The 9,772-nt window shown below is 40.9% G+C and overlaps 1 non-coding gene across 1 annotated transcript; it reads right to left on the reverse strand.

Annotated features, from left to right (window-relative positions):
* Positions 1-6,885: 6,885 nt before the first annotated feature.
* On the reverse strand, positions 6,886-6,958 carry TRNAG-CCC. The gene has a single exon. It is a non-coding gene; the product is annotated as a tRNA-Gly (tRNA).
* Between the last annotated feature and the right edge of the window lie 2,814 nt (positions 6,959-9,772).

The following is a 9,772-nucleotide window of genomic DNA, read 5'->3' on the forward strand; positions in this document are numbered from 1 at the left end:
CATTCGGAACTCCGATGTTCACGTTCATCTCAGAGTCCGCACAGGAGAGAGGCCCTGTAAGTGTAAGGAATGCGGGAAGGGCTTCCGTCGTAACTCTTATCCTCTTGCCCGTCAGACAGCACATAGGGATGAGATGGACTATGCATGTCATGAGCATGGCAAGGCTCAGGAAATATGTAGCTCAGACCTTCTTACTCAGCCAAGCCTGCACAAGAGAACAGAAACATTAGAAATGTAGTCAGTCTGTGTTCAATCAGGAAAACAGAAGCCACTTATGTGTTCCAGATGACAGAGGCTTACTCAGACATTGGGAGGGCCGGGGGGAGCAAAGGACAGGGACAAGACCACCCATGATGTCAGCTGGCAGCACTGAAGCACGTGGTTCTTAAGGGCACTCCAGGAAAACCACTGTGGCTCTCAACACCTTCCTTGAAGCTCTCATCAACTGCCATCTGCTGTCGTGGCAAAGAAAGTGATTCTTTTTTTTTTTTAGGTTTTGAAGCTTTATTTATTTATTTATTTATTTATTTATTTTTTGAATTTAGAAAGTGATTCTTGACAAATGAGTGGTTTGTGGCAATAGTTACAGGTCAAATTCCCATTAATGGGTATGCCCAGGAAGGAAATTCTAATTGGGATGAGGAAAGTAAGAACTTCAGTCCAGCCATAATCTTTAGGTGTTTTTGTTTTGTTTTTTGTTTTTGGAGTCTCCTCTAGAAAGACAGTCTCCATTAAGAACATTCAAAATAGCGCTCAGACGTGAGAGCTACGTTATTAGTATGGTAAGAATTAGGCCATACTCAGATTTTCAAATCCATTAAAATTTCCACACAGGAGAAGCTCTGTAGAAGTGATATTTTAAGGGTGTGGCAGAGATAGTGATACGTATTCATATTCGTACTGGTTCTATTTCCTGGGCACATAGGAAGACTCCATTTCCCAGCAGGCCTTGCAGTTAAGGGTGGGCCCATGTGATTGAGTTTCAACCAATGGAGTGTGTGCAAAAGTGATATACGCTACTTCCAGGACTAGCCCTTACAAGCATCTGGGATGTCTTCCAGGCTTCTCTTTCCTGTCGTGGTGATTTTGGAGGCTGTTTCTTCCAGACGGGAATGATGGGGAAGGTGGCTATCTGTGTTGGACTTTTATTTTTTTGAGTGAGAAATAAACATTTATTGTGTTACACTACTGGGATTTGGGCAGTTTATTTGTTACAACATTGCCTAGGCTGTACTGCCTAGTACAGAGGGATTTAATAGCAACATATTTCACAGTCACTGGCGTCCACATAAGGAAGCAACATTAGAATTCGAGTTCAAAACTTAAAAAAAAAAAATATATATATATATATATATATTTATTTATTTATTTATTTAGGCTGTGCCGGGTCTTAGTTGCGGCACGCAGGATCTTCATTGTGGCATGAGGGATCTTTAGTTCCGGCATGCGGACTTCTTAGTTGTGACATGTGAACTCTTAGTTGCTACATGCATGCGGGATCTAGTTCCCCGACCAGGGCTCGAACCCAGACTCCTGCATTGGGAGCGTGGAGTCTTACCCACTGGACCAACAGGGAGGTCCGTAAAACTTTTAAATCTTTGAGGCACTCTGTGGCAGTGCAGGCATTTAAGTGGTGTAGGTAGGACTTCTTTAGTGAGAATCTTCATTCATTGGTCTGTACATAAAAGAGACCTGTTCCAGGTGGTGTGCATGTGATAAAACTTTACCAAAAGTGCAATCTATGGACATAAGAAACCCCCATGCAGTAGAGAAACTCCGTAATGTGTAGTGAAAAATTTTGTCAGCTCACATCTTAAATGCAATTTAAAAAAAATGGTGTCCTGCAAATAGTCTTAATAAAATTAAGTAAAACTAACATTTACTGAAGTGAGTAACAACTATAGAAGGCCAAGCCAAAGTGTTCATTGTCAGAAGCAGACACCACTGTTTCTCAGCAGTCTTGTTTAATGATGGGTTTTTAGAAGGTGCTCATTTTGTCATGTTCCTACCAAAATAGTGATTTAGTTTTGGATTATAGTTGGATTTGGGAGGAGGAGATACCTTTACAATATCTTTATTCCTCTTCAATAACAATATATTTTTTTGTATCTTAGTTTATTTATAGGTTTCTTCATTTGGATCATATTTTATTCCTAGTTTTCCTTACATTACATTTTCATACTAGTTATTGTCTGTATCTGAAACAGCCATTCAAATGCAAATAAAACCATCCCTGAAGTATTACTTTCTTACCGATTCAGGTGGGCAATAGTGAAAGATTAACAAAGCTCATTGTCAGTAAGGGAGTAGAAAAAAGTTAGCATCCTCACATAAGTTAGTGGGGAAAAAAAACAGGTGTAACATTTCTGGAGAGGATTTTGTATAAATGTATCAAAGTGTATACGGAGCATTGTCTTTGATCCACTAATCCTACTGCTCAGAATTTATCTTTCAGACATAATTGCACAAGTTGGAAAAGATGGTTTCAGAAGGGAACATCTTCTAAGAATTTTGCAATAATAAAAATTGCAAAGAACCTAAAGATCCATGAATAAGAGATTGAGCAAGGATTTCCCTGGCAGTCCAGTGGTTAAGACTCTGCGCTTCCACTGCAGGGGGCGCCAGTTCGATCCCTAGTCAGGAAACTAAGATTCCCACATGCTGTTCAGTGTGGCCAAAAAAAAAAAAAAAAAGAAAAAGAAAAAAAGATTCATGTTTAAAAAAAAGAGAGAGAGAAAGATTGAGCAAATTATGGTATCCCCATGTAATGGAATAATATACACCATTAAAAATGATCTAGACCTACAAATTTTTCACATATTGTTTGGAGGGAAAAAAATGAAGTTATAAAAGATCAAGTACAATCTGTGACTAACAGAAAAGATTTTTAGAATGCAGAGCAGCACTGGGAACCATCCCCCTCCACCACTCTACACTTCACTTTTCAGTGTTGTAATGCTTTCCCCAAATTATTTTCCTCATCTGAAAAATCTTTGCTTTTATCTTACCCTGTTTAATATATGTGAAACTCCAAAACTGAGATTACCAAATATTCTTTTTCCTCTCACAAAGATAGAATCTGTTATATAGGGGATCATGTGATGTGATTTGTGATAGTGGTTTGCTTGTTTTAAGCCATGTGTGTGTTTTTTTACATATTTGCTGTTATTTCTTTTTGTTTTTCTCTTTGTTGGAGAGAAACTGGCCCAGGATTTGCATTGGCTTTGGTTGAATGGAATATTTCTGTTCAAATACTTTCAGTCCCTTCTATGAAGTATTCTTGCCAAAACAAAAACAAAAACAAAAAAACCTGTATCTAATCTAGCCTTTAAGTCAAAATTCTACTTTACAGGAAATTTAGAAGATTAGAGGAGAAAGTATGAGAAGCCGTTAGACAAATCCAGAATTCAGACACCTAATTCGACATCTTGATTTCTCCAACAGTTCAAGGACATTAAAAAATGGCACTGCTTGTGTATGTATGTAGGATATAGTTCTAGAATAAATGAGCCTCAGCTGAGATAACAATCAAATACAATGAATTGATTTACTTGGATAGTGACTGGAATAAACCAGCTGTAAAATGTTATTTTTAAGCAATATGGTATTTGGAAGGAAATGACTATGTCAAAGACTTTTAAAATCCTTTAGTAACAAAATTTTAAAATGATAAGTGAAGCCAGTGTGGCATGTTAAGTGTTAAATTTAAGGTGTATGTATTTAGTATTGATATTTCATATTACTATTCTCCATACTTTCATATTATTTTTAGAAGTTTCATTTTTTAAATTATTTCCTGTCCAGAAGGAAAGCGGTAAGTACATACTTCCTGTAGTTTCACTTGTTATAGTTCTATGGACTCCATCTCCTACATCAACCTACCTACCCCACAGCCTCAAATAATCATGACCTCACTTTGTTTAAACAGATCTGTAGAAAAGAAATATTCTTAGCAAATATATGATGTCAAAGAGAACAACACAGGAGTAGTCAAAGGGAAGCCTGAGTTTGAACTCAAAAAATTTCGAGGAAAGAGACCTTTTCCCTAAAACAGTATTTTCTCCAGTTCCTTGCCAGTGCAGCTCCTCTCATTTGTCAGAAACAACACTGCAGTTTCTGTTTTACGGCCTGAACAGTGCGTGAAACTCCTTGTGGATTCTTGGCATTTGCAGTAAATAGTTTATGCCAGGCAGCAAAGTCAGAAGTAGATGAAGACAGGCACAAATAAAGAGACAATGGAGTCAAACCAAGTCTGAGATTCCATGTTCCTTAAGGTCGATATCCAGTGCAGCACAGACCAAGTCCCTTGTCTTTTGTCATAGGCATAGCTTTCTTGCTAAAATGTGTTAATTTTCTTTTAACGTGAAATGCTTCTCTTTTTTCCCCCTAAATATCCATATTTCCTTTAAATTCCCACGTTCTAGTTTTTTCTTGGAAAAAAAAAAATACAAGGTTGAATTTTACCAAAAGAAATAGTGGAGGGAAGGTGGAAGCACTACCACGCAGATCATTCTGGGAGTTGTAGTCTGAGGCAGTTCCACCCCGGACAGGCAGGGCTGTAGACCCGTTGGGAATTCTGGGAAGTGTAGTCCAGAAGCTGCGTGCAATCGACAACACTTCCTCTTCAGGAGTGCGGGGTGTGGCACCTCTCGGATGGTCTCCGGATCCAGGGGAGTGAGTTGCAGGAACTTCCGCTCCAGGGGAGGTTGCGGCCATCATTCACCATGTGGAGTGGAGACTTGAGTCCCAACTATTCCGCACCTCCTCAGCCTAGACGAGGGACCAACAGTGGCCCGGCCCTCTGCCTTGAGGAAGAGAAGCGATGGTCGGCGGAGGACAAGGGGTAGAGGCATTTGCGCCTCCCTCTCGGCAGAGCCTCTTAGCGTTTGCAGCGGTTAGCGCGTCCCAGGTTGGGGTAATGCATCGCTGGTTTGATGGTCTGTTGGGTTCTGTGCTCCCCCAGCGTCTCCTTGACTCGCAATCAGCACAGCCACTTCCTAGTGTTATAACTTTGGGCGAGTTAATCTCTGTGAATCAGTTGCCAGGGTATAATTATATAGTACTTAGTGGGATTGTGAGAGTTAAATGAAATTAATACTTTTAAAACGCGTGGAATAGTAATGGAGCACAGAAAAGGTTGCTTGTTATGGATGCACAGAGTTCTAAGCAAAGCAAATATAACAATGATTAAGTCTGTTTGGAAAAAAATTAATTTCCCTATGTTAAAAAGGCAACATACATAAAGGTAGAAGACACAGTAAACTGGGCTGAAAATATTGACCTATTGGACATATATTGACATATATGCTAGAAAATTGCTTAAAATCCTTAACAGGAATCTTAAGATAATGAAACCTCAATAGGAATATGGATATGAATACAGCAAACGATATGAATAGTCAAGTTTTTAAAAGAAGCAATCGCTATAGCAAGTAAATACATGGAAAAAATGTGATTAATTATCAAACAAGTGAACATGTTTAAACAAGTAGTTCTTCACTGATTCCTCTGGAATCGTGTGAAATATAATCTAGGCTCTAAGGGTAGTAGCCAACCTTCCGCCTTAGGAGGGCAATGACGTGGGGGTTCTGGGAAGTGTAGTCTAACAGCTCTGTAGGCGGTGAACTTCCGCTACAGGGGGGCATGGCTGTGGCTAGTATCTTGTCGGGAATTCTGGGTAGAGTCACTTCCTCCAGGGAAGTGAGGTCGTGGCAGTCCTTCTCCTGGAGAAGCTGAGTCAGGCACGGGACGGCAATGCTTCTTTGCTTGGCTGGGGTCAACTGTGACATGTCCTTGGCCTTATGAGAGGGAATGTGCAGCCAGAGGCAGAGGGTGGGGTTGGGCCCTACTGGAGTGAGCCTTCTTGAGGGCCAAGACTGGTGGTTGAGGGTTGAGTCTCCTGTATTCTGTGCTGTCTGTTCCTAATCGCCAACTGACCCGGCAGCTCTGCCATCTCCTAGGGGTGTGAGATTAAGCAGCTAACTTAATCTGTTTGTGCCTTGCATTCCTTTTCTGTAAGAAGAGGGAAATAATAGTACTTACCTAATAGAGTTGTTTGGAGAGTTAAGTGAGATAGTCACAAATAAAAGGTTTAAAGCCAAAGGTAATTGTATCTTTTGGTTAATGTATTTAATTTCCTGAGAAATGTTCAGTTACCTGACAACTCACATGAGCCCAGGAAGAGATGAGTCCCACTTGCAGTGCTACCAGCCCTTTTCTCTGATCCCTGCAGGAATCCAGGCTATTCCTGAATTTCTTCTGGGTTCATTTTCTCTCTCTGTCTCTCTTTCAGAAGTGGGAGGGGGTGTGTGTGTGTCTGTGTCTCCAGGATAGTGTGTGAGTTTGTGTTCTGTGATTCGTGCAGAAGGGAGACACAGTTCTGATTACCCCAGCCTCCTTTCCTTTCCCAGACTTAACTTCTTTTTAAAAAATTAATTAATTAATTTAATTTTTGACCACGTTGCTGCGCGCGGGCTTTCTGTAGTTGTGGCGAGTGGGGGCTACTCTTCGTTGCAGTGCGCGGGCTTCTCATTGCGGTGGCTTCTCTTGTTGCGGAGCATGGGCTCTGGGCGCGTCGGCTTCAGTAGTTGTGGCACGCGGCTCTAGAGTGCAGGCTCAATAGTTGTGGCGCATGGGCTTAGTTGCTCTGCAGCATGTGAGATCTTCCCGGACAAGGGCTCGAATCCGTGTCCCCTGCATTGGCAGGGGATTCTTAACCACTGTGCCACCAGGGAAGTCCCCAGGTGTTTTTGTTGTTTTTTTTTTTAAATGTTTATTTAGGCCGTGCGGGATCTTTGTTGCGGCATGCGGGATCTTTTTTTTTTTTTTTTTTTTTTAGTTTTGCGACATGCGGACTCTTAATTGTGGCATGCATGCGGGATCTAGTTCCCTGACCAGGGATCGAACCCGGGTCCCCTGCATTGGGAGTGCAGAGTCTTACCCACTGGACCACCAGGGAAGTCCCTCTTCAGGTGATTCTGATACACATGACTTTAAAATCCTGATACCAAGTATGTGAATCACTGTCGCCCTCTATTGGCAGAGCCTAACATAGACCCAGATGGCAAAGTAAAGAGAATAGCTGCAGATTTCCCTCTCATTCCAGCCCCATAAAGCACTGTAAAGAAGGTTGGGTTTGGAGCTGAGATAATTTATTAAATGCATACATGGAAATTTTTAAATTATCTTTTTGTTATTGATTTTTGGCTGAATTTCATTGTATTCAGAAAGCATTTAGTTTTATTTCAATATTTTGAAATTTGTTGTTATTCTTTTTGGCGCACCCTATGACCCCTTTCTGTAAATATTTTATGTGTGCTTGAAAAGATCTGTATTTTATAGGTATTGCCAGCACCTTTTGTTCCCCTAGCCCCAAATGGGTGTCAAGAGTGCTACAGAGCTTCTAGGCTTTTCGGCTCTTTGACTAGACCATCACCCCAGGAGAAAAGCAGCCCCTAATACATGACTCCCCAACTTTTTCTGAATTTTAGTCCACTAACTCTCCATTACCTTGTGTTTTGATGCCTTCCAATACTTAAAAAAAATGTATCCACCTTTCATGTGCCAGATGTTTGTCCCAAATTACCTATTTTATTATTACTGGAAGCATAAGTATACAAAACATTTTCTTTATTTTGTCTAGTGTATTTTAAAATTTCCTTGTCATTTTATCCCCCAAACTTACCTTTTATCAGATTGATCTTCCTTAATACGTAAGCTACGTATTAGATAAGTATTTTAAAAAACATTTCCTTTTGGGAGGGGTTGTTAAAGAGTCACATGGTATAATTTCTTTAAATGATCCCCTTCTTTAAACCACTGAGCATTTTCACATAGTGGCTGTTATGTCATTTTTCTTTTACTCCTTAGTGAGAGTACTTGCCCAGCATTAGAACTGGTTTCAGTTGGACACTGTATGGGACCTTGTTCAGCTATTTTCAACACCATATTTTCCTTATTCTTGCCAAAAATCTAACCTTTAACCTCCAGTTCACAAAATATATCAAAGTTTCAGGGCAATAAATGCCAGGTCAAAAAAGCCATCGGACAAATGCAGAATGTAAGCAATCCTACATGACAACTGACCTAGTTAGTTCAGTAGGTGAAGGGCATACAAAAAAGGGGAAGGGGAGCTGTTCTAGATTACAAGAGGGTCAAGTGATATAACATCAAATACAATTAATGTACTAGCATAAAGGAAAATAATATGCATTTCTTTTTTAAAAAATTAATTTATTTTTGGCTGTGTTGGGTCTTCGTTGCTGCGTGCGAGCTTTCTCTAGTTGCGGCGAGCGGGGGCTACTCTTCATTGCAGTGCGCAGGCTTCTCATTGTGGTGGCTTTGCTTATTGTGGAGCACAGGCTCTAGGCGCGTGGGCTCAGTAGTTGTGGCACGCGGGCTTAGTAGTTGTGGCGTGTGGGCTCTAGAGTGCAGGCTCAGTAGTTGTGGCACACAAGCATGTGGGATATTCCCGGACCAGGGCTCGAACCTGTGTCCCCTGCATTGGCAGGCAGATTCTTAACCACTGAGCCACCAGGGAAGTCCAAGGAAAATAATATGTATTTCTTCCCCAAGAGAAGAGTGGGCAATTAAACTTTCTCCTCTCTTTTTTTCTTTATTTCTGCTAGTTTTCTGACAACTTATAGTATTTATGATATCAAGAGCAGGGTGAAAATAGGTGATGTGATACTAGAAGCTCAAAAAAGAAAAAAATTCAAGATTTCATAAAGGATTTATCCCTTCCCATATTAGAATGTTTTATCTGTATCACTACAGCTCCTTCCATTTGCCTTACGACCCACATTTCATAGTTAGCAATTAAAGCCAAGGAAATGTGGAAAACACTTGCTGCTGCTGCTTTATGCCCTGGTCAGTGGTTGCATCTGCTTCTTGTGGATTCTTGGCATTCATATCCATTCTTGTGGATCTTGGAATGAACAGCTCATGGGAGGTAGCAGTGTCAAGAGTTCTAGATGCATTCACACCCATACAGAATAAAAGAAGCAATCGAGTCAAAGTAAGGTTGAGATCCTGTATTTCTTACATTCAGTGCCCAGTGCAGGCAGCACAATTTCCTTTTAGTATTGCATTTTTTGCCTACAAATCGCTTTCTTTATATAATCTATTCCCTTCCTCCCTCCTTCCCTTTCTCTCTTCTTTTTTCACATTTCAAGCTTCTCTAGTCTGTCTTTATGGGTAGTTTCTATGAATAGGTAGGTGGATAGGTAAATAGAGTTTGCTCTGGTTGAGTTTGCTTTGTTTTGGTCACGTTTTAAAAAAAATTTTTTTGAAGAAAAAAGGGAGAGGAAGACCAAGCTCGACTAACAGTATAGAGTTGATTCATACTGACTATCCTAAAGAGAATACCGACTATCCAAATACTGTCTACCCAAAAGAGAAAAGGCAGTCTTGCGGAAAGGGCTGCCCCCCAGGAGATTCGGTAATGGTAGCTCAGAAAATCCATAGAATCAGAGACAGTTACGTTCCAAAAAGGCGCCTTTAAGCAAATACAGAATTGTGTAGTAGAGCGCTCTAGGTTTGGAAGCATTTCGGCTCCAGGAAGGCGGGGTTACGAAATTCATTCTGGGACGCTGTGAAGTACAATCCACACGCTCAGTATAGCAGCCAGCACTTCCGCCCTGGAAAGGCGACGAGGTGCCTGGGAATTCTGGGAAGTGTAGCCCGGGAACACCGTAGTTGGATAACTTCCGCTACAGGAGAATGAGGCTGTGTCCCTGCTCCCGTTGGGAATTCTGGGAAGCGTAGTCCAGGA

Source organism: Balaenoptera musculus, chromosome 19, assembly GCF_009873245.2.
Source record: "Balaenoptera musculus isolate JJ_BM4_2016_0621 chromosome 19, mBalMus1.pri.v3, whole genome shotgun sequence".
In the NCBI taxonomy this organism is placed as follows: domain Eukaryota; kingdom Metazoa; phylum Chordata; class Mammalia; order Artiodactyla; family Balaenopteridae; genus Balaenoptera; species Balaenoptera musculus.